The 26,020-nt window shown below is 40.9% G+C and overlaps 1 long non-coding RNA gene across 1 annotated transcript in view; it reads right to left on the reverse strand.

The window, feature by feature from the left end:
* Nucleotides 1-24,930, reverse strand: part of LOC143963498 (uncharacterized) — a 37,899-nt gene extending 12,969 nt beyond the window's left edge. Inside the window, exon 1 of the long non-coding RNA XR_013270978.1 lies at nucleotides 24,861-24,930. This is a non-coding gene — a long non-coding RNA (uncharacterized LOC143963498). The remainder of the gene's footprint in view (nucleotides 1-24,860) is intronic.
* Nucleotides 24,931-26,020: the final 1,090 nt, after the last annotated feature.

Genomic DNA, 26,020 nt, shown 5'->3' on the forward strand with positions numbered 1-26,020 from the left:
GCCGCACACTGCATCAAATTGGTCTGCATGGCTGTTGCCCCAGAAGGAAGCCTCTTCTAAAGATGATGCACAAAAAAGCCTGCAAAGTTTGCTGAAGACAAGCAGACTAAAGACATGGATTACTGGAACCATGTCCTGTGGTCTGATGAGACCAAGATAAACTTATTTGGTTCAGATGGTATCAAGCGTGTGTGGCGGCAACCAGGTGAGGAGTACAAAGACAAGTGTGTCTTGCCTACAGTCAAGCATGGTGGTGGGAGTGTCATGGTCTGGGGCTGCTTAAGTGCTGCCAGCACTGGGGAGCTACAGTTCATTGAGGGAACCATGAATGGCAACATGTACTGTGACATACTGAAGCAGAGCATGATCCCCTCCCTTCGGAGACTGGGGCGAAGGGCAGTATTCCAACATGATAACGACCCCAAACATGCCTCCAAGATGACCACTGCCTTGCTAAAGAAGCTGAGGGTAAAGGGGATGAACTGGTCAAGATTGTCTGCAGACCTAAACTCTATTTAGCATCTGTGGGGCATTCTCAAGCTGAAGGTAGAGTAGCTCAAGGTTTCTAACATCCATCAACTCTGTGATGTTGTCATGGAGGAGTGTAAGGCCACGTACACACGGTCGGAGATTTTGCCAACCAAATCCATCGGATTTTGCCCGTCGGATTTAGTCCGACGGATTGTGTCCGAAACTGTTGCATACACACGGTCGGGCCAAGTTGTCTGATTTCGCGGTTGCCAAGAACGCGGTGACGTAAGCCGTGTACGGCGGTATTAGAGAAAGGAAGTTCAGCACCACGTCAGTGCGTGCAGTCATTAAGTATTTGCTTCTCATTGTGGACTCTATCTTGGTATAGTACGCTTTGAAAGGCATTTTTTATTGTCTGCTTGCTTCTGCTATTCAGGTCGTCCTTTCAGGCCTTGCTGTTTAGCGTTTCTTTCTGGTGTCCGTTCTGACCAGCCGACCGTTTTCCAAACATGTTTCGTCTACGTACTCATCGTACAGTTTGTGCTGTGCAGGGGTTCTTACTTTGACTTTGACACAAGCCAAAGGGCTTGTGTCAAAGTCAAAGTAAGAACCCCTGCACAGCACAAACTGTATGATGAGCAAGTAGACGAACCTTCAGGACCTCAAGTTCTCTACAGGCATCTCCCCCCAGGCTCTGGGGATCATTATTCCAGAAACCTGTTCTGCCATCATTCAGCTCCTGCTGAAGGACTATATAATGCTAATTTTTAACCTTAAACATCACATTCTATGTATTTCATGATTGCTAATGTCTTGCATTTCTTTCCTCATTCCCTAATTACCATCTTTGCAATATGCTCTAATTCATATGCTCTGCCCCTTTGTCCTCATGCGGATTTGCCTCACTAACTTCCCCACCATGCTCTTCTTGGCCCCTAAAACTATAGTCTAGTCACTTGACAATGTCTTTTGGCAGCTCCATAGTATTGCTTTCCCCTAAACACTCCCTAAAATGTCTACAAATGTGATGTGTGTGCTTCAATTCATGCAAAGTGACCTTTTTTATTTTTTTTGGAGTTGTGCCAAACTCATTAGTATCCCCCCTCTCCCCAACTGTTACCTCAGCTGATAGCAACCTTCTATCTGCTGACTTGACCCAACCCAATACACACTCTAAATACCTTTTTCATGATAACATTTATGGAACAATTCACCAAAGCATATAGTGTAAGGGCCTGCCTCAATACATTCAAATGCTATTTTGATTTTTTTAACACATTAATTTTCTTGCTATGTAATAGCAGAATGTCAAAATGTGCTTCCATTTTTTTATTATGACACTTCTTACCTGTCCGGTGGGCTGCCAATAGTGTAACTAAGGAGGGGCTTCCCAAAGTATCACACATTATTTAGGCATTCAGCTCTCAATCAAGTGTAGAGGGTTACCTCTCCTAAACATCCCCCCTCATTTTTTATCAAGAGCCCATCAGATGGGGGGGATGGGGGTTAGGACTCTCATAAGGGGACCTTATACTTTATGCTTTAAATACTCATTTTAAAAAAATGTTATACTAATTTTGTCCAAAAATGTGGGTGTCTAATATGCATGCAATGTTGATTTGTAAAATTACTAGTTTTTTTTCTTGTGTCACTACACAGTGTCCTTCAACGCCACAGGAATGGCAGACTGTGGCCTCCCACTTTGCCATTTTTCGTCAAGTTGTGCCTTTTTCAGCAACAGTGCAAACCCAAGTTCAGAGTGAGATGAGGGGACACTCTCCTCTTCAGATAATCTAATTATGTTGTGGGTCTGCTACACACACACCTTCTTTTTGTTAACTAATGTGTAGTGCATTACTGATCTAAATCATGCTCATTTTCAGCACCCTGGCAGGAAAATGGCATGATTGTCCAAATTTACACATCACTGTGGGTGCTTTTTACTAAAGGCACATCCACTATGCACTACAAGTGCACTGCAAAAGTACACCTGAAACTGCACTTGGAGTGCAAAGTGGAGTTGCCTTTAGTAAATCGCACTCCTTCTCAGCACAAACTCAAATTTCACTACAAATACATTTTAATCCCAATGAAAAAGGAAGCCACACATTGTTGAGAATTCAACTTTTTAATACAAGCACATTCATATGTGCGTTTAGTAAAGGTTTTTACAACAAACCAAGATATTTTGGGTATCCAAAACCCAGTTTAATCATATTTATTTTTTACTTGTTTTTTTTGTGTAAACAGGCATGTATCAAACCGTAAAATACAGAACACAGGAACTTACAAAGTTCAACTTGGAAAAGTGAAGACAATATCAGACATGAGTATGTACAAACTGGGCTGATATTGCCTTCATCACATGGGGTGTGACCCCTGAAAAATACAAATTTGGAAGATGCACACAGTGTGTCAACATGTGCTAACTCCCATCATGGGGGATCAATGTACATGCTTTGGGGCTGCAACCCCTTCATCTCAGACACTTTCCACAAAACATGTACATTGATCCCCCATGATGGGAGATAGTGCATGTTTACACACTCTGTGCATCTTCCAAATTTGGAATTATGCAAAATACAACATAAAAAAAAAAAAAATCAAAAATAAAACCCTATCTAGTTTTTTCGTTTTCACACTCTCCCCAAAACATCAATGATGTTCTTCATTTTATTTTTAACATCATTGATGTTTTGTTGTACAATTTCCAAATCCCTATTGCACCCCATTATCTCTCCGATCAAGATCTGTGTTTTTGGGCCGAGTTACAAGGTGAGAACATTATTGTGGCCACTTTGTTAAGCTGGAATACTTCCCTGCAGAACGATGTTTCATACGAACGAACGAAACCATGACCTTGAAAGTGGCCATTTTAAAATGCACAACATGAAATCAAAGCACATGGAGCATGTATGCAAGCAAGAATAATCATATGAACACACGACAACTACTTACTTTTTTTAAGAACACGCTTGATCCTTAGGTACTGCTCGTGCTCCCTCAGTTTCAGGTCTGACCAGCGTTTTCTCAGTTGATCGTTGGATCGGCGTACCCCAAAATTCTTCAGAAGACTCTTCACAACTTTATTCATGATCTTGGCCTTTCTGATGAATGAATGAATGAATGAAATACTTATATAGCGCACAATGCGAACTGAATCACCTCTAGGCGCTGTGGCGAGCTTTGATCATCTGCTAAAAGAGGAAGGTCTTGAGTTTTTTCCTAAAAGCCAGGTGATTTTCTTCCAGGCGGATGTTGATTGGTAGAGCATTCCATAGCAGAGGCCCTTGGACAGCGAATCTCCTATCACCCTTGGATTTATACCGGGCTTTGGGCACGAGGAGGAGGTTTTTGTTGGCTGATCGAAGACTGCGGTTTGGTGTGTAATGATTTATTTTCTCCATTAGGTATTGCGGAGCTTCTCTATGCACGCATTTGTGGGTGAGGCAAAGGGTCTTGAACGTGATCCGATTTTTTACGGTTAGCCAATGTAAGCTCCTCAGTGAAGGAGAAATGGATTCCCAGGGTTTTTTCCCTGTTATCAGCCTTGCCGCCGTGTTTTGGATCAGTTGTAATCGCGCAAGTTGATATTGTGGTAATCCTATGTAAAGCGAGTTTGCGTAGTCCAGTCCTGAATTAATGATTGTTCCAACTACCACTGCTTTGTCATTCTTTGGGATAAAAGGGATGAGTCTGCGAAGCATGCGCAGTAGATGGTGAGATCGACTGACTACAGATCCTATTTGCGCATCCATTGACATTTGTGCGTCTAAAATAACCCCGAGACTCTTCGCTTTGGTCTTTGGGGAGATAGTCTGCCCAAAGACGGTTGGTGGAGACCAGGAGGTTTTGGTTGCGGGCTTATGATTTGGGTGTAAGATAAGAAGCTCTGTCTTTCATTCGTTCAGCTGGAGGGAGTTGGTGGTCATCCAGTCCTCTATTGATTTGAGGCAGTTTTCAAGTTGTTGTTGGTGATCTTTTTTTCCATTGATCCGGAAATAAAGTTGTGTGTCGTCAGCGTAAGAGTGGAAGCAGAGATCTGAGCATCTGATGATTTGAAGGAGTGGGCGAATGTAAATGTTGAAGAGAACGGGTGACAATGGAGAGCCTTGAGGGACTCCGCAGGTGACTGCCCGAGTTTCGGAGAGGAATTTTCCTAGTTTCACTGTCTGTGACCGATTTCCTAGGAAGGACGCGAACCAATGGAGATCTATGTCTTGGACTCCGGCTACTTCTGTGAGGCGGACGAGTAGAGTATTGTGATCTACTGTATCAAACGCTGCACTTAGGTCTAGCAGTACGAGGAGACACGGCTCTCCGTCATCTGCTGCTTCGAGGGCGTCATCCCAAATCTTGAGGAGAGCTGTTTCTGTTCCATGACCCGGGCGGAAGCCTGATTGCAGCGGGTCCAGGAGTTTGTGAGTATCCAGGTGAAGTTGTAGCTGATGTACTACAGCTTTCTCCATGATCTTAGAAATGGTGTTGAGGCTTGTAATCGGCCTACGGTTGTTTGGATCCTGAGGGTCCAGGTTTGGTTTCTTGAGTAGAGGTTTGACAATGCCTTGTTTGAGGATGCTGGGAACAATCCCTTCGTGGAATGATCGGTTTATGAGGTGGGTTATGGTTGGAGCCACAATGTCGGAGCATTCTTTTAGTAGTTTTGTGGGGATGATGTCAATAGGTGAGGTACTGTCACGCAGTTTATTAATGATGTATTTTGCGGTGTCTACGGTAATTGGGGATAGTGAAAATTTTGGCGGTTGCGGTATGTTGGTGCGGACATCCTCTTTATGTTTTTGCTGGCTGAGGTTGGATGTTTTCTTCTGACAAATTGTTTCCCTGATGGTTTTGACTTTATCGATGAAAAAATCAGACAGTTTGTCACAGTAATCTTGGGATTCGCTTTCTGGGGGTTCTAGGCACACCGGATTCATTGATTGATTAACCAGTTTAAACAGTTCCCGTGGTTGGTTTGCGGCCGTTGAGATTGTATATGAGAAGTGGTCCTTTTTGGCTTTGAAGATTGCTTTCCGATAATTCTCTGTCAGACCTTTGTAGTTAAATAGGTTTTCCTCGGTGGGATTTCTTCTCCATGTTCTTTCCGCTCTTCTGCGTTCTTGCTTTAGTACGGAGAGGGAGCTATTAAACCATCCAGCATTTTTCTTCCTGATGAGAGCCCTGCGTTTTGGTGCTACCGAGTCTGCTGATTGCAGTAATGCCTTGTTCAGGGAGTTGAGTGTTTCCTCCGTAGAGTGGTTTAAGGTTATTGTAGATATTTTTTTGGACAGAGTGGTTTTGAAGGCTTCGGAGTACAGTTTTTTATGCGATCTGGTCCAGTGCGTTGTTACAGGTTTCCGTTTTGCGTTGGTGATGTTGGTAGCGATTTTGAATTTGATAGCGTGGTGATCCGTCCATGGCAGAGTTATGTTGTCGAGTATGTTGACGTCGATGTTCTGTTTGAAAATGAGGTCCAGGGTGTGTCCTGACCCATGCGTGGGAGTCTTTATCAGTTGCTGTAGACCCAGTTCTTCTAGTTGATTGATGCAGGCAGTCGCGATGGGGTCTTTAGGCTCGTTTGCCCAAAGGTTGAAATCTCCGAGTGCCAGGAAATTTTTGAATTTTAGGGTGTGCATTGCAAAGGATTCCGTGAGGGGTGAAAGAAGATTGGACTTTGGTCCCGGTGGTCTGTAGCACAGTAGAATATGAGTGGTGTCATGGGGTGTTGGTTGAAAATGTAGCGTCAGGGTTTCCATAAAAGACACTGGGTTCTGAGCTGATGGTTTAGTGAGATCAAGGTGACCTTTAAAGATCACTGCTAGGCCTCCTCCTTTTTTCCCTATCCGGTGTTCGGTTATGATCCTGTAGTTTTCCGGCACCAATTCGGTGAGGATGGTGTTGCAGTCAGAGGTTAACCAGCTTTCGGTGATGAAGAGGCAGTCTACATTGTTCTCGATGATGAAGTCGTGTACTTCCAGTCTATGTTTGACTGCAGACCTGGCGTTAATCAAGGCGCAATCTAATTGTAGTGGTCGAGTAGATGTCTTCCTGTGGTTGGGAGCTGGTTGTCGTCCGGTTTTTAATAGTTGTTCTCTTTGAAGTATTTTTTGTATGGAAGATGGCAATGTGGTGTTGATGTTCCTTAGTCTGTGCAGAACTTCAGCTGAGTATTTGAAGTAGCACATGGTTTGTGGATGCTGTTGATGGTACTATGGGCCTAAGATGATGATCCTGATCAGGTGATCCTGAGGTGGGGCTAGGTATCAGACTTGCCGCCGTGCTTATATGCTGATATTTGGGTTTGGGTAAGGTCCATACTTCCCATCATAGTCGGTCCTGTTCAATATGTCGACCATCTCCAACATCTCTCCAAAAGACATATTTGAGGCCTTAAATCTTGTCTTCCTGGATCGGGACATTTCAGGCTCCGGGCTTTCCTCACCCTCCTCCTCGTTAGTGGAACTATTATTGCGCACCTGCGTTCACTCCGCCATGTGCTCTCTCCACTGCGCGGGAAGCGAAGGGGCAGGGAATAGTCTGGAAAGAACGTCAGGGGCGGGCGGAGTTTCACGCATGCGCACTGTATATAAAACGCCACACATGTGTATCGTCCGTACGATCTGGGAGGAGAGTGTGAGTCACGGACGTGGCGAACGCCGAAACGAAGGTAACATTTTTAACTTTGTGCTTCACTAGACTAGACTGCTTGACAAGATTAGGAGGGATTTTAATTGCATTATTAGTATTTGAGGGTTTGTCTTGTGTTGTGTCTTGCAGACAAAATGGACCCATTCAACAATCCCAACTTTATGGGGCTATTCCTCGAGCTCTATATGGAGATGCCCTGCCTGTGGCAGTTCCACAACAAATTTTATTATGACAGATCAAAGAGGAACGCAGCACTGGAGAAACTGCTTGCTTTGGTGCAGATCAGGGTCCCTACGGCAGACATGACATATTTGAATCGCAAAATTGTGGCCATGAAGCTTACATATTTCAGGGAGAGAAAGAAGCACCTGGAGTCCTTGAGAGCAGGAGATACAGATGCTGTTTATTACCCCTGGATGGTGCACTTTGACAGGCTGCATTTTCTGGTAGACCAGGGGGTATCCAGGCCACCACTCAGGCCACCACTATCCAGGCTTCCTCCAAGGCATCCTTCACACCCAGCTGAGGCTTCTGATGTACAACCTGGGCCTTCCAGGCAGCACCATGTGGTGGGGCCCAGCTTGAGACAGGTATTGCATTGTTGAACATATTTCTTGTGTTACATTTAATGATGTTAACTAGATGTTTTTATTGATCAGTAAGTTGTGATTTCCCCAAGTGGTTTACATCTCAATAGAAAGTAGTGACCAAAAATGATTGGGACGGGAAATAAAAATGCTGGTGTCAGAATGATAGTCTGTTCTATTTGGTAACATTTAATTATCAAAAGCCAGGAACACAAAATGTTGTGATTGATGATCAAAAAACTAAAACTATGTCCCCTTTTCATACACAGGAAGACCTCAGTCGGGGGGAGGCTGTGGCAAGTGGCAGCCAGGAGGTCCACCAACGCCCTCCTTCTCCTCCTGCCCCAGCTACAGGAGCCCAGCCACAGCCTGGAAGGATGCCTGGTGGGAAGTCACAAAGGAAGACCAGAGAGTGATGGCCTGGGATGAGTCTGGTGTGCCAGAAGATGCAGCCTCTTCAAGATCACCATCCTGGGGACAGAAATGTCATCTGAATTTCCTGCTCTCTAGGACTTCAGGAGCAGACTTCTCTCCCTGAGATATGTACTCCTCGGGCCACCAATTTTTTTATATGTCATTTAGTCATGTCTGCCCTGGGGGCCAAAGGCTGCACCAAAGTTAAGAAGTTTCTCCAGTGCTGCGTTCCTATTTTTATTTTCGAGCAAAAAAAAAATTTTTTTATTTTTGTTTGATGAAATACTTGTGTAATTTGTTTTCCTTCAAAAAGTACAGTTTATTTGTGAGCGGCAAGGTAAATTTCCAAAATACAAAGTGAACTAAATAACAATGGGTACCAACACTAAACAACCTCCTGTAGATTAAAAAAACTAAAGAAAATTTAAAAAATACAATAATGTTGTTGTTGTAAGTTTACACCCAAAAATAAAAAGTAAAAAAAAAGGAGAAATGAGCAGTGTCTTTAAAAGAGATTTTTAGGGAATCCCCCCCCCCAAAAAAAACCCCCCAAAAAAATAAAAAAATAAAAAAAACATTGTGTAGATGTGACTTAAACTAAAATTGTATTGCTCAAATGGTTAAAAAAGAGTAATGAAATCCGTTCGGGAGAAGTGTGTGTGACTATGAGCATCAAAAGAAGTTGGTTCTTGCAGCATTGTAAAGAACAAGAGAATGCACTTGATGCATGATTTTTTAACATTGCAGCGTGACGAATGTGCTATATCGCTAACGAGCAGTAGTTTTACCTGAACAAGCGCTTCCGTGTGCGCTTCCGTGTCCGAATTTGAATGTGAGCATGCGTGGCACTTGGTCTGATGAAAATGCTCTACACATGATCGGATTATGTCCGTCCGGCCCAGTTGGTCGGGAAATCTTTCCAACATGTTGGAAAATTGGGTCGGACGGAGATTCGGACGGAATCAGTCCAATGCATACCACACACAGTCGGATTATCTGACGACACGGTCCGATAAGACACATTCCGACAGATTCTCCGACTGTGTGTACAAGGGCTAAGAGGACTCCAGTGGCAACCTGTGAAGCTCAGGTGAACTCCATGCCCAAGTGGGTTAAGGCAGTGCTGGAAAATAATGGCGGCCATTCAAAATATTGAAACTTTGGGCCCAATTTGGATATTTTCACTTGTTGCCAGTGGTTTAGACATTAATGGCTGTTATACAAGCTGTACACTCACTACTTTAGATTGTAGGAAACTGTAATTTCTTCAGTGTTGTCACATGAAAAGATATAATAAAATATTTACAAAAATGGGAGGGGTGTACTCACTTGTGTGATACTGTATATACTGTGTATATTCTATTCTGGGCAAAAAACTTTGCGCATAGAATCTCCTCCTTCGTCCTTTACCACCCTTGTACTTTGAAATTTGACATTGCAGGGTCAGGTGAGTGTCGCATACTGTCATGTTGTCTTTAGTTAAGTCCTTTAATCCTTTATTTATTTACACCCTTTAGCAGAAAATGTGAGCTATCAGAAAAAAAAAAAAAAATAGGCACATACAATATCTATCAAAAAAAAAAATAAATGGTACTTGTAAACCAACATTAAAAGAATAATTTTACAAACTCAAGGACTTCCAAGGACTAAATATAATATATGATTCTTAAGCCAATAGCTGTGTGGGCAAAGGCAGTTAATCTACTGTCATATTCATGATCTAATGAAAAAAAATCAAAAAGGAACATCAAACGCAAAAATAAAACTACATTACAGAATTATTTACTTACTCATTTAAAAATGTATAGGATAACTGAGGAGGGAGAAAACATGAAGTGAAATGAGCAAATAGCCAGCCTGGGATGAGGTTTATATTAGGTGAAATGTCCTGGGCGATTGCAGAATTTCTTTTTAATGTTGGATGTCAGGCAACAGAGAGTACTACACTGCCCTGACCTTCATATATTATATATATATATATATATATATATATATATATATATATATATATATATATATACACACATATACATACACACACACACACACACACACACACACATTTTTTTTTTTTACCTGAACTTCAATCTCAGCAACCTAAATTGCAGAGAAAAGTCAATTGGATGACAACCTATATACAGAATATTGAAAAGGTCAAAAGAAATGTCACAAACAGGCCAGAGATTATGGACTACATCCATCATTAATGACAACTGAGAAGTCTATTTTAGTGTTACAGAAGGAATTGTGTTGCATACGTAGGGAAATTCAACTCAACATTCATGTTTATACTTTAAAGTCTTACTACTTTGGCTTTGTCGCATTGATCTACTCCTATTCATTCTTTTACGACGTCCAAACTTAAAATGAATTGATAAAAGATGAAGTGGAAAAATTTGCTAAATGTCTTTGTATTTTTCTTGAAGAGGAATCTGCAGTACAATGCTTAGAGTAAGTTAAAGTGAATCTAAACCTTAAGGCTTCATGTGCGCTAGCAGCTCCTAAACTTGAGTTTAGGAGCTTTTGGCATTTTTTTTCCAAAGCTCCTAAATTCAACTCCATAAAAACATATATGTCAATGTATACATAGGCTTTTAGCAGAGTTTAGGAGCTGCTGTGGTTAGGTGAGGTTCAATCTCCCTCAACCTCCTTCTCCTGAAGGTGGAAGAATTGCATTCAAGATAGGAACGTTTTGACCGCTGATGAAATTTTACTGTGTTTTGCGTTTGCTCGCAGCCACAGGAAATGTAGGCTAAGTGTACATGAAGCCTATCTTTTTTTTGCTTAAGCACTGTGTATTATAAATAATTACCATGTTTTCTTTTCCCCATAAACAAATGTTTTCAGCTTTTTTTTTTTTACTTTTTTTTTTGGGGATGTTGTGCTTTTTAAGGACAGTTTCCCGCACAGTATTTTTTTAAAGTATTAAGTAATTTTTAACGAGGATATTTTTAAGATACAAAATCAATCTATATGACACAGTCTATACATGTGAAACTTATTCACGGAGACAAGTGATCATACAAAATAGTTACATTTATTGGTTGACAAAAAACTAATATTTACATGAAATTAAAATACAGATTGCATTACATGAACATCTTGAAAATTAATAGAAACACCCACAAAATGGGAGTGTAGTACCTTGGACGTAATATCACCATGATAACTTCTCAGTAGAATCAATAACCTTATAATAATTGACAATTAAACAGAACGTCTGTACTTCACACATCCAACCGTTACTATACTGCAGTTAAGTAAGTGGTTAACAATGTGAAATGTGAAGTTTGTCAATAAAAGGGGCATCTATGCAAAATACATATTCTAATGGAAAATTGAATTTTAGAGAGAAAAAAAATCTAAAAGGCTAAATTGAATTCGGGAGAACGATTATCAATAGTAGAATATTCAATACATTAATACTTGAAAGAACATACTAGATATAATCAACATGGCATATTTACCCATTCCAAAAGGGCTATTAGTTTGGATTGCTGGTTACCAGGATTTTTAAGATGGCTGCCGTGGCTTTCAACATGGATACTCTTAAAGAGGAATTACTTCTTGTGACCTCCGAGTTCCAAGGAGCAGGCTTTAGGAATCTTCATGAATATTAAAATATGTATTCATGCATGGTGCATGGGTGTCAGTCTGTCTGGGAGTATGTGTATCTCCCGGTGGCCCTTCTCAGGGTGGGTCCCTGATCTTCCCTCTCATGGCATCTTTCTTGCTTCTTAAATATCCTCTTAAACAATAAGATCATACAATTATACTAAGTTCTGCCCAAAAGGTATGCGTTCCCTCCTCATTGGCAGGCAAAACTTAATAATTAACCTTTCCCAGGAGCCTAATGATTTAAAGGTAATAGCACCTTCAACCGCCAGGTGTCTCACATGTGTTTGGAGTTTCTCTTTAAGTTAATATATTTTATATTTAAAATGTGTATTATTTGTATCTTAGTGAAAAGAATATATATAGATCCTGTATTCAGGGATGTTAGTAACCGACATAATAGAAAATATGCTTAACATAATTTTTAATCCCTATTATATAAAATGGTTATATATATATATATATATATATATATATATATATATATATATATATATATATATATATATATATATATATATATATGTATATCAATAAAAATGTAGTCCATTTAGAAAGGACACAGGTTATATATATCAATCAATATCACATAAAATTATTTTTATGGATAACTGAATAATTCTGATAGATCCAATTAATATTTGTTTATCTAAACATAGGTTAAATTATTATACAGTTATAATCACAATTATATGTTTTTTATAATACTAATTCGTTGTTAAAACACTTCTACTTATAACCACACTTTCATATATATTTTCTATATAACAAATTTCATCAAATCATCATATACTAAAATTATAATTATCTTTTGTGATCTAAAATATCATATATAATTCGATTGACTGACAATCACCATATAGGTACTTTTAAAATATGTCTGACTTGCATATCTATTCGCATCTCTCTAACACCATGTGTTGAGATGGACTTTGAGCAGTCCAATAAATATTTAGATAGCTTAGCTGTGTCCACAAGTTCCTAAAAATTCATACAAAGGGTTGTTAGCCAAGGTGTCAGTTATTTAAACCGTTCCTCACTCTTACACAATAGTTTAGGCCATGTGAGGTTTATTTCGATGTGAAAGTAGTCCAATAACCTTTTGTCTTCATGGTTGTATATGTGGTTTTTGTTTATCCACTAAAACCAGGTAAATGTCTGCTTGTTTTGTGATGAGAGCTACCATTGTTCCAGTGAGTTTCTGTCTCAACGTCTGCTTGTAAAATTTTTCAATAGTTGATGTAGTAACAATTTGGAAAACATGAGATCATGTATTTTGCTTTAAAGGTCTCCAAGAGGGTAACAGTTCAAAAATATCAAAATTATAGTTCATCCACTTTTTGAGGCCTACTGAAATCTCTCATCTCTGCCAGTGAATATTAAATGTATTTCTTCATGAATTCACAACAGGGATATTTATTATAGCAAAAAGTAAAAATATTGTTTTTTTTCAAAATTGTCGCTCTTTTTTGTGTGTAGCGCAAAAAATAAAAACTGCAGAGGTGATCAAATAGCACCAAAAGAAAGCTCTATTTGTGGAAAAAAAAGAACACAAATTTAGTTTGGGTACAGCGCTGCATGACCACGCAATTACCAGTTAAATCAATGCAGTGCCAAATTGTAATTGTCTAGAGAGTGACATTTTTGCCCATTCTTCTTTGCAAAATAGCTCAAGCTCTGTCAGATTGGATGGAGAGCATCTGTGAACAGCAATTTTCAAGTCTTACCATAGATTTCCAAATGTATTTAGGTCTAGACCATTCTAACACATGAATATTCTTTGATTTAAACCATTCCATTGTAGCTCTGGCTGTATGTTTAGGATAGTTGTCCTGCTAGAAGATGAACCTCCGCCCCAGTCTCAAGTCATTTGCAGACTCTTATGCCACGTACACACGACCAGACTTTCCATCAGAATAAACTCTGATGGTCTTTCTTCTGATGGATTTCTGACCGAACGGACTTGCTCACACATAATCGGACCAAAGTCTGTTCGTTTCGAACAAGATGACATACGACGGGACTAGAAAAGGAAGTTTAATAGCCAGTAGCCAATAGCTGCCCTTGCGTCGTATTTGATCTGTCGGACCAGCATACAGATGAACAGTTTTCCAGACAGAAATGTATTCCATTGGAAAGATTTAAAGCATGTTCTATTTCTAGGTCCTTTGGAATTTTTTAAAGAAAAATAATCGGATAATCCCACACATTATTCCGTCTGACCTTTTACTGGTTTTCTTCTAAGATTGCCCTGTATTTGTCTTCATCCATCTTCCCATCAACTCTGACCAGATTTCGTTTCCCTGCTTAAGAAAGGCATCACCGCAACATGATGCTGCCACCATTATGTTTCATAGTGGGGATGGTGTGTTCAGGGTGATGTGCAGTGTTAGTCTTCCGCCACACATAGCGTTTTGCTTTTTAGGACAAAAAAAAGTTAAAATTTTGGTCTTATCTGACCAGAGCACCTAGTTCCATATGTTTTCTGTGTCCATTACATGGCTTGAACAAAAAAAAACTGTCAACTCTGGTCAGAGCCACTTCACTAATTATGCAATCTTATTATAGAAATCGCCCCTGCTGAACTATTGTGACACAGAATATAGTAATGAGTCGGTAATACCTGTATTCAGTTCAGTGTGGGTTTGCCAAACTTTAATGAAGTTCGGTTGCTGAAACCAAACCCTATTGAAGTCAAAGGGAGATGAAAAGAAATGCCCATTTTCTAAATTAACAGACAAGAGATTGTCAAGCCAATGGGTGTGGGGGTCGGGCACTGCCATGAGAAAAATGTACCAAAGCAGCAAAAAAAACTGTTAAATATTGTTTGGTAGGGAGCAGCAATTTTAATAATGCTTGTAACAAAACAATACAAATGCTAAATTCCTTTATGTAATATGTCTGGGGAATGAAATGAACCTGCCTGTTAAGTGGCTCATCTGTATGATGTATACAGATTCTGTCTGCTTCATTCTTTGTGTAAATAAATGGTCAGGTATTCCCTTAATCTATACCAGACCATTATCCAAGATGAAGGTTTAGTATAGAGTCTAATGGGAACCCCATGCAAAACAAATATGCAAAATCCCCCTAAAAAATACACACCAGATACCACACTTTATCCTTGATGAATCCACACAAAAACAAAATAAAAAAACAGATTGAAGTCTCCCACAAATTCTCAGTCCCCTGAGTCTGGTATGGGTTTTAAGGGGAACCCCACACACAAAACAAGAAAAAAAGTGTGGTGGCCCCCAAAATCTATACCTTTATACAAGCATGTAGCCTGGCAGGATAATGGTAGATCATGTCTATATTTGGTCAATGATACGACCCAGCAGACCCACCCATTTTGCTGCGGGGACTAGGAAATGTAATTTGTGGTGAATGAGCAATGAATATGGATATGTTGGAGGATTTGAAAAATATATATAAACTAAATATACAAACTCACGCTGATGGTGTAAAAAAGTAGAATCAGTAATGTGAGAACAATTTCAGCTGCTATACACAAAGTGCTAATCACTTGAAAACCATAAGACAAATAAATACAGCGCTCGCAAGCATACTAAATGGAAGTGAAAAAAGTATATATATATATATATATATATATATATATATATATATATATATATATATATATATATATATATATATATATATGTGAAAAAAATATTATATATATTATATAAGATTTATATGTATTTTTATTTTATTTTATGTACCGTATATACTCGAGTATAAGCCGAGATTTTCAGCCCCATTTTTAGGCTGAAAGTGCCCCCCTCAGCTTATACTCGAGTCACCGCCGTCTGCCTACCCGATCAGCATGTCGTGCAGACAGACGGCGGCCATTCCACTATTCAAAAGCCGCGCCTCCCTGTCTGTGATAGGCGGAACACTCAATTTCCCAGCAGTCAGTGGTCCGCCTATCACGGACATCCGCTCATCCTCATACTACGGGCGAGGATAAGAGGATGTCCGTGATAGGCGGAACACTGACTGCTGGGAAATTGAGTGTTCCGCCTATCACAGACGGAGGCGCGGCTTTTGAACAGTGGAATGGCCACCGTCTGTCACAGACGAGGAGGAGAGGTGCGGCGATCCTGGCATGGTCGCCGTATGTTTTTTATACATACAGATCGGTGCAGAAGGACACAGAGGCTGCAGAAGGACAAAGAGGCTGCAGATTGGCACACGGAGGCATGCACAGGACACAGGTAGGCTGCAATGGACACAGGGATGGTCACAGGGATGGACACAGAGATGGACACAGGGATGGACACAGTGATGGACACAGTGATGGACACAGGGATGGACACAGTGATGGACACAGGGATGGACACAGGGATGGACACAGGGATGGACACAGTGATGGACACAGGGATGGACACAGTGATGGACACAGGGATGGACACAGGGATGGACACAGTGATGGACACAGTGATGGACACAGGGATGGACACAGGGATGGACACAGTGATGGACACAGGGATGGACACAGTGATGGACACAGGGATGGACACAGTGATGGACACAGGGATGGACACAGGGATGGACAGGCATGTCTCACCCTCGGCTTATACACGAGTCAATAAGTTTTCCCATTTTTTTTGTGGTAAATTAGGGGCCTCGGCTTATATTCGGATCAACCTATACTTGAGTATATACGGTATGTATTATTAGTTCCAATAGTAAACTGGAATTGCCGTTTATGGTTTCCTTGGAAATTGTTTGATGTGATGTGTTTTGTCTCTCCTATGGACATTTTCTGATCCTTAGTTGCGACATTTTTATCGAACCAACAATATGGCCATTGTGCTCATGTTGATTGGGTGTATGAAAGGGCGTTTACTCCTCTGACCCTTTATTTAAGCTGGCTCAGCCTACCATAAACTAGGTCCTTGATGATGCCCTGTGGGAGGGCAACAGGTTGACGCTGTTTCCGGGAATACTGATGTCAGTTCCAGTCGATAGGAACACACGTTTGGAACGTACTCTACCAACGACGGTTTCATACGATTTGTTCCATGCTTAATGCTTGTTTAATCCCTTCGTTTTGTAAGTACCCATCTTTTGTTTAAATAAATACATTTTTTGATGGTACTTCACTATCAGTTCCCCCTTTTTTTACTTCTGGGTACGTGTCTATTTGGCTCAAACTCTTCATTGAGGAACCCTGGATCTGCTGACCTGGCATTCCACACACCATCCTAAAGACATCCATACCAAGCCTTAACTGACCCTCCAGACTGAAAAGCTGGGGGTCATGTGGATCTGGTGAGTGGGGACTCTTAAGGTTTTTTTTTATCCAACCAACAATATGGCCGTTGTGCTCATGTTGATTGGGTGTATGAAAGGGCGTTTACTCCACCGCCCTTTATTTAAGATTGCTCAGCCTACCGGAAACTAGGTCCTTGATGATGCCCTGTAGGAGGGCGAAACGTTGACGCTGTTTTCGGGAATACTGATGTCAGTTCCAGTCATTAGGAACACACGTTTGGAACGCACTCTACCAACAACGGTTTCATACAATTTGTTATATGCTTAATGCTTGTTTAATCCCTTCATTTTGTAAGTACCCATCTTTTGTTTAAATAAATACATTTTTTGATGGTACTTCACTATCAGTTCCCCCTTTTTTTACTTCTGGGTACGTGTCTATTTGGCTCATACACTTCATTGAGGAACCCTGGATCTGCTGACCTGGCATTCCACACACCATCCTAAAGACATCCATACCAAGCCTTAACTGACCCTCCAGACTGAAAAGCTGGGGGTCATGTGGATCTGGTGAGTGGGGACTCTTAAGGGGGTGCTGTGCACGTAACGTTTTTATTCATTCACTTTGGATTGGAGCACCTTCAGTGATTTGTTTTGGACTTTGTGTTGGTTCATCTTATATAATATTTTTTCACATATATATATATTTTTTTCACTTCCATTTAGTATGTTTGCGAGCGCTGTATTTATATGTCTTATGTTGGAGGATTGGTCGGTTTTTACCTTTGGCAGGTCAGTGGGTGTCATTCATCATGGTTGGCACAGATCTGGATCCCTGGACGACATGACTGATGATGGGTTTACAAGGGCAGACTTTTTTTATCTTTTTATTTTTTAATAAATTACGCATTAAGTATGTGTCTTCATCTACCACTTAATTTTTTGGGTGAATGAGCAGGGATACTATGTAACTCCTATGTACATAGGGGGTGGTATCTGGGGTGCTCTCTTATTTTTAAAGAGACTTTAAGATTCTGATAAGCTCCCTGACTACAGACTCTCATAGCCACTGGGCCAAGGTTTTGAATTAGAGGGTTTGTCCTCATCAACATAGGAATGAGATGCTTTGCCAGTAGGGACCCTCCCCATGTTGAAGGACTGTGACCTGAAATGTTTCAGGAAAGGCGGTACACACTTGTTCCTCTCCTTTCATGGCCTGGCAGGCTACATGCTTGGATAAGGGTGTGGTGTGGATTTTGGGGGAGACGTTACACTTTTTTTTTTTTACATAGGATTTCACTGAAAAATGTATATCAGGCTCGAAAGGTCTATACTAAACCTGAAGGGTCTACACCGAAGAATAATACTGCTGCTAAATGTCTCACTTCCTTTTGCAGCTGGACGTTTGGCTTGGCTTTAGTTTGGTTATTTACTGAACCTTGGAAAAAGCACAATTCAGTCCAAACAAAGGTTTAAACCAAACCAACAGCTCATTACTAAGCACATGATAAACTGACAGATATATACTGACAGACACAGAATGTAAAAAATAATCATAAGATGCACTGATAGACACATGTTGACTGCTGACTTTGCTCACTGTTCCTTGATATGCCAGCCTCAACCAAACTTTGACACATACCATTATCCAGGAGTGGATAAGATTCAGTGACAGCTGTTTTTTTTTTGGGGGGGAGCAAACAAACTGAAAAATTCAGAAAAAATCCTCCATCATTTGCAGCCTCACTGTGCCCATCAAGCACAGCCACTGTGCCCATCAAACGCAGCCACTGTTGCCCATCAAATGCAGCCACTGTGCCCATCAAATGCAGCCACTGTACCTATCAAATGCAGCCACTGTGTCCATCAAATGCTGCCATTGTGCCATTAAATTCTGCTACTGTGCCATCGAATGCCACCACTGTGCATCGAATGCAGCCACTGTGATCCCCCGCCTGCTTGACATCTGCCCGGCACTTACCCTGTCTCGATGGGGCAGCAGGTGATGGTGGCGAGCGGTGTCCTCCATGCGCCTCCTCCTGTCCTCTTCTCCCATCCTCTCCTCCTGATAGGCATCCAATCACAGCGCCTGTCCTTTCAGCCAATCAAGTGATGGGTAATAGACCCAAGTACCTGATTGGCAGAGAGGCGGTTCAGTGTTAGGAAAGCAAATATGAATTTGCTGTTCTAATACACCTGGGTGAACTGAGGGCGCCAAACATGGCGCTCGCACGCCCCCTTTTTTGACCTCTATTAGAGCCTATGGCTCTAATCAGATACTTCAACCCCCCCTGCCGCTGTAATTCAGTCGCCCGATACCTAAAAAGGGGCCAGACGCCTGAATAGGGGGTGGCAGCAGCGGCCATGGATAGAGTCATGCTATATATGAATCTATCCATTGGTCATAGAGGGGGTGGCTGGAGAGAGGGGGCGAGCGCCCTTATGGATGCACCGCCACTGATAGGACTAGTCTGGCAATTAGTGGCATTTAAGGAATAGCTGCTTTAAAATGTGAGAACTCTCAATTAAACTCTTGGATTGCATAAAACAAGTTTTATTGATGCAATGTGCTATTTGTACAAAATTAAGTGAAATTTCAGCAGGGATAAGGTATAAATGGTGAATGGAGAAAACTGATTTTCATATGATGATATGTTCCTTATACAGTATGTGAGGTATTCATGTTGCTAATGTGACATGTAAGTTATTCATACTGCAGGCTCTGGAGATAATGTGGTAGCTATTAATGATCCTGCAAGTCAAGGCAAGTTAGAGGTGCTGCACGATAACAAGAAATAATAGACACTGCCTGTTTTGTCATTTATTACAGGCATTGCCATTACTTACTAAAGTTGGTGAACATACTTTTTATGATAGACAATGTAGCCATTGCATTTTAGTAACAGTGGTGCAATGGATTATTTGTTGTTACAGAAGTTATATAAACTACAATTCTTCACCTGCTGAGACCAGGTGAACAAAAAAATGGTTGATTTAGTAAAGGTGCAGAAATTATTCTCTTACCTAATAAATTCTCACTTGCAGAGTGAGTAAGGTAAACCTGTGTGCACTTTATTCATTCAGTTTAAAAAAAAAAAATATTTCCTTAGATTTTCTTAGCGCTTGATTGGGTATTTAAATTGAACACAGCTTCACATTATTAATTAAGCAAACAGTCCATGCTCCTTTGTATTAAAGTTGAACTTGAAATAGATATAAAATATGGGTATAAAAACAGCTAGTGTAAGTACATGAATTTGTCTTGATATTCACCTTTTGTTATCCTTGGCACAGCAGCATTAAGACAACAATAGGAAGCGATCAGTATGGGCAACTCAGCTATGCTGCATACTCTTGTGTGGAATGGAAACACAAAAGAGGATAAAGCAAAGTGAGCAGAGGCATGAGCTGATCAGTGTGGTGCTGCTCAAACATTGTCCACTCACTGGCATGAAGATGACCTAGATGCACTCAGTAGAGAATAGTCAGGTCACATATATGGATCTGCTGTCTGGCAAGACTGTGCAAAACCATAAACAAAAACATAAATCCCTGCTCATAAATATGTATTTTTAATACATATTTAAAGTATAACTAAAGGCAAAACTTGTTTATTTTTTATTTTTGGATATTTTGGACTGGGAAGAGATTAGAACCCCTGTCAGTTTTTATTGCTGTCTGTGCCACCTGTTAAGGAGATTCACCCTCTCTAGTTGTCCTGTTTACCATTATCATTGAAAGTGACAGTAAAAGAAAATAAATGAGAATTTCAGATTTTGGGTTGTCCCCAGAAAAGTAATAGAGGGGGAACTTTCCAATGGGGGCACTAGTTCTGGTGACCTGTGGGTCCCCATGGAATTACCTTAAAGTGGCTGTAAAGTCGGAAGGTTTTTTTATCATATTACATTCTATGCATTAAAATAAAAAGCCTTTTGTGCGCAGCAGCCCCTTTCATCCCCCCCACACACACACACGCACACACACACACTACCCTGAGGTCACTCTCTGTCCAGCGATGTCCATGAGTGTCTCAGCCATCTGAGATTCTCCCTCCTGATTGGCTATTGGCTGCCACTTCTGTCAAAGTCAGCTAGCTAATCAGGGGAGGGGGGGGGGGTGAGGTGTCTGAATGGACACAGGGAGTTGTGACTCGCCTTAGGTGCCCCCATGGCAAGCTGCTTGCTGTAAGGGCACTGAACAGGAGGGAGGGGTCAGGAGCACAGAAGAGGCACCAGAGAAGAGGAGGATCCAGGCTGCTCTGTGCAAATCCACTGCAACAGAGCATGTAAGTATACCACGTTTGTTATTTTTTTTTAAATAAAAAAAAAAATTAGATTTTACAATCACTTTAATTTGCAGGGATTTCCTTTCACTTCCTGTTTTGGCTATGGGACAGGAAGTGAAGGGCTATCTCCCTCAATGGGACACAGACGGCAAAAAATAAATCTGACAGTGGTTATAATCTTTCTATGCTCTATCCAAAATGAAAAACAAAGTTTTGCATATAGTTCTACTTTAACTTTGTTTCAAGAAATATTTAATAATGTGGGGTTAAAGAGGAAGTTAACCCTGATGGGTTTACTTCCTATTTGATTCCCTGCAAAGGTAAAGCATAATGGACTACTATGCATCGCATAGTAGTCCATTATGTGTCACTTACCTGACACAGGAGCCAGCGAAGTCACCGCTGTCCCCTGTAGTTCCGAGCGTCCATCTTTTTGGTGGGTCTCGCTGCTCCGGCGCTGTGATTCACCGGAGCAGCGATGACATCACTCCCGCGCATACGCATGGGAGCCAACACTCGTGGCATATCGCCGTGATCTGCGGCTTACCCAGTGCGCCTGCGTGCCGCTGTCTACGGCGCATGCGCCGTAGACAGCGGTGGCTGTCTTCAGGTAAATATCTCCTAAACCTATACGGTTTAGGAGATATTTCTTGGACCTACAGGTAAGCCTTAATCTAGGCTTACCTGTAGGTCAAAGTGGTTTGTAAGGGTTTACAACCACTTTAATACTATGTCCTTTTTTATCCTTTTTTCTACAGCCACACTTATTTCACTGATAAAAAGATGGTATATTTCTATGCACATTTTGGATCCCTATATGACTTGTATATGTAGCGCCGGCTCCTGAAGAGCATGCACTATGGGTTTTTGGCATTTAATATTCCTGGAACTACAGTTTGGTTTTGGGGTTAATTACTCTAAATTTTGGTTTCAGTACTAGTCTGGCTGGATTGCATGATGTTCTGCTTGACCATAGGTGGCGCTGTCATCTCTGGCAGGTGCTAGAAGTAAGTCCAGTTGGGTGCATTGAGTGCCAGTTCTCTCTCGGAACCAGCCCAGTGGGAGTGTCAGTCTTGCTGTGCATTCTGGGAGAGGGTACTTAAGGTGCTGAAATCGCGTTCTTCGGGGTTTCCAGTCCAGAAGTGTTTTCTGACTGTTTGGTCCTCCTGACCAGCCCCCAGGGCTCTTATGGCCTGGGGTGCAGACCCACCCAACTCCAAGTCTCGAGGCTGGCTGGCCCGAGGCAAAGTAACTGAAAGAAGGATTTGAAAGGTGGTCCGGTGCCGTCTCGGTTTGTGGAGAGGCCCAGCAACTGTAGAAGCATCCAGGGGAGGACTCTTCGGGAGAAGACCACGCAAAGGTTGGCTTCTCAGCAGGAGCCTGGAGGCTAAGTTGAAAGACCCCAAGCGAATCTAATCTCGTATGGTATCGCCGGACCGGCTGCAAGATACTGGTACCGTATGAGGGTTCTCTGAGTTGTCTACATCTTTCAGATTATTCAAGTGTCCTACAAGTCTGTGGCAGAGACTTTATTCAAGTGTTCTACAACAAGTCTGTGGCAGAGACTTTGTTTGATTTAAGCACCCTGTTGGCTGCTAGGCCTGGTGAGAGAAGGACTATCCGATAAGAGTGAGGATCCAGCTGTGAATGGCTATTCTCTGGATTTCCTAATGTGAGAGACTCCTTTTTTTTGCAAGGACACATAGGCTAACATGGAGGGGTGTTTAGAGGCAGAAAATAAAAACTTCAAAAAGCCCTAAGTGGCATTTTCTATGTCCACTGTTCATTAGGCTTTGTTGTGCTACAGAGGTAGAAGAGAGGAGACAAAGCTAAGAACAAGTAAGAGAGGAGAGAGGAGACTGAAACAAAAGGTTTCCATTTATTACAGGTATTTGTATATTGCAGGATCCAAAGTATATAAAGAAACAAACTGCACTGGTAAATAAAAAAAATGTGAAAAGCAGCAACTCAAAGTAAAATACACACCAAACTAGAAATAAAAGGGAAAAAAGAGCCGCGCTACAAAAAAAAGTGAATATACACAATGAAGTAGAAAAACATGTGCCAATCAAATATACATATATAATAGTAATACTTGAGATTGACCTACAAGGAAACCAATATAAGTGTGTATGATCCAGTGAACATCCATATATGGAAAAGTATTAAATATTACGTGAAAAATAAGTGATTAAATGGTGAACAAATGTCCAGTACTGGTAAACGCGAGAAAAAAAACATAAAAATCCCTGCAGCATCATTGAATAAAGTTTTTGCATAAAGAGTTATTTTCAAATGAAGAGTCTGAGTATGAGGACACCCTGTGAAGAATCTTCTGTATTGTGAGACAATGTGAGTCCACCACCATGTGAACTGGAGGCTTACCAGCTAGACAAGCTGTGGAAGCTTGTGACCTATACCCGGCCGGGGCCTTTGGGTCCTCCTCAAACCACTGATGGTAACTGGACGAGCTGTGGAAGCCTGTACTGGACTGGGCCTTCAGGTCTTCCCAATGCCTCCAATAACCACTTTAATCAGACACTCCAATGGGCTCTATAGAAGCTGGGACTCCAACGGGGGGACACAAATATAGTGTCAATGAAAAAAATATGAAAATAAAAAAGGTTTGCCATGCGTAAAATCAAATGGTTTTTATTGGTAAAAAAAGGTAAGCTAAAAAATAGAACAATAAAAATTTGTTTAAGCTGGCTGGCAAAAGATACAAAGCACACTTGTGCAAATGGAGCGTGAGGGCAGCACTGTGACGTCAAACCGTCGCTCCTCCCTACACGCTTCATCACTAATCAGAAATCGTCTCGGACAGACTCTTCGTTTGAAAATAACCCTTATGCAAAAATGTTATTCAATAATTCTGCAGGGATTTTTATGTTAATTGTTTTAACATGTTTACCATTACTGGACATTTGTTCACCATTTAATCACTTGCCATATTGGCTTATTTTTCATGTAATATTTAATAATTTTCCATATATGGGTGTTCACCGGATCATACAATACACACTTATATTGGTTTCCTTACAGGTCAATCTCAAGTATTACTATCATATGTGTATATTTGATTGCCATGTGTTTCTACTTTATTGTGTATATTCACTTTTTTTGTAGCGCAGCTCTTATTTCCTTTTATTTATATATTGATGACAGTTTACACAGAACTTTACATATTCACATCAGTCCCTGCCCTCAAGAAGCTTACAGTCTAATGAGTTGCAAATTTTCACTGTCATATATTCTTAAAATGTACAGTAGTTGCACAAGAATTGTCTAGAAAATTTAGCATTGGGCCGAAAATCATTCTTGTAAAATAATTGTATTTTTTACAGGCTCTTTTTGGGACAGAAATATGTGGAAGAACTTTATATTTTGTTTCTATTCTTGAAATACTAAATAAAGGGAGTCCTCTCCATGGAAAATAAACAGGTAAAAGATTTTTCATAATTTGCTTTTCTTTAGTTTCTACACTCAATCACCATGCCACAGCCTCAAGTAGCCTTTAAAGTGAAACACCAGGAAAAATATAAAACTAACCTTACGGCGCACCCCCCCACCACTCACTCATCTCACATGCCATTAAAAAGTGGTTATACTTTTTTTACCTTATCCATCTTTCACATGCCAGAGGACTCCTGCCTTTTCCCTGTAACGTTCTGGCTTGTTGACCAGGATTGCTGGCAATGATGATGTAATCTATGGGCAGATTACTGAAGATAAGAGGCTTCAGAGAACTGTCTCAATGAAGCTTGCAAGTGAAAAGGATAAAGGTAAGTAAAGCAGCATTTAAAGGTGCCTAGACAAAAATAAACATTCAATCCTTTCAGTGTTGGGGGGTTAAGGCCGCGTACACACGGGCGGACTGTTCGCCCAACTTTGTCCGCTGAACAGTGTTTGGGCGGACAGTCCGCTCGTGTGTGGGCTTTCAGCGGACAGTTTCAGCGGACAGTTGGACGGACAAGGTTTTTCGGAATTTCCGAAAAACTGTCCGCTGAAACCTTGTTTCAGCGAACAGCCCGCTCGTGTGTAGGCTTGTTCGTCAAACAAAGTTGCGCGCATGCTCAGAAAGGATTTTCACGCCGAAAGCTATAATGCAGTGTATAGGACGTCGTATTTTTCGTCCCGTCGTACGTGCCGTTCACGTCATCGCGCACGGTTTCAGCAAACTGTTCGTTCGTCGTGTGTGGCCATGTCCGTCCATGCTAATTTTGAGCGGACTGTTTGCCGAAACTGTTGGATGGACAAAGTTGGGCGAACAGTCCGCCCGTGTGTACGCGGCCTAACACTCTGCAAGGGTAGTTTATACATTTTCCTAGAGTTCAGCTTTATCAGCGATATAATTTATGTATTTGTGTATTTCATTTTGCATAGAACACAGAACAAGGAGTCACAAAATGTACAGGCTATGACTTTTGCATAGTAAATGAACAACTGTCAAGGAGGGGATAGAAATTAATTTAGTTGAAACTTGTAGCAGAAATCACTAAAACATATTAATTAAGAAAATGTAGTCTATAATGTATGTTCTTTTCCTACATAATTCTTTTCAACCATACAGTAGAATGGGTAGGTCACATTCTTCACAGCATAGCAAATAACTAATTAAAATTTCATTAAAATGATTAGAAATGCTCACAATCACCTGATGCTAGAATGAAATAGCAGACCAGTTGCACATAATGAATATCATGTCTGCATTAGTCACTGTATATGTATATATATATATATATATATATATATATATATATATATATATATATATATA

Source organism: Lithobates pipiens, unplaced genomic scaffold, assembly GCF_037356315.1.
Source record: "Lithobates pipiens isolate NorthernLeopardFrog02 unplaced genomic scaffold, aLitPip1_a1.2 Scaffold_8, whole genome shotgun sequence".
Taxonomy (NCBI): domain Eukaryota; kingdom Metazoa; phylum Chordata; class Amphibia; order Anura; family Ranidae; genus Lithobates; species Lithobates pipiens.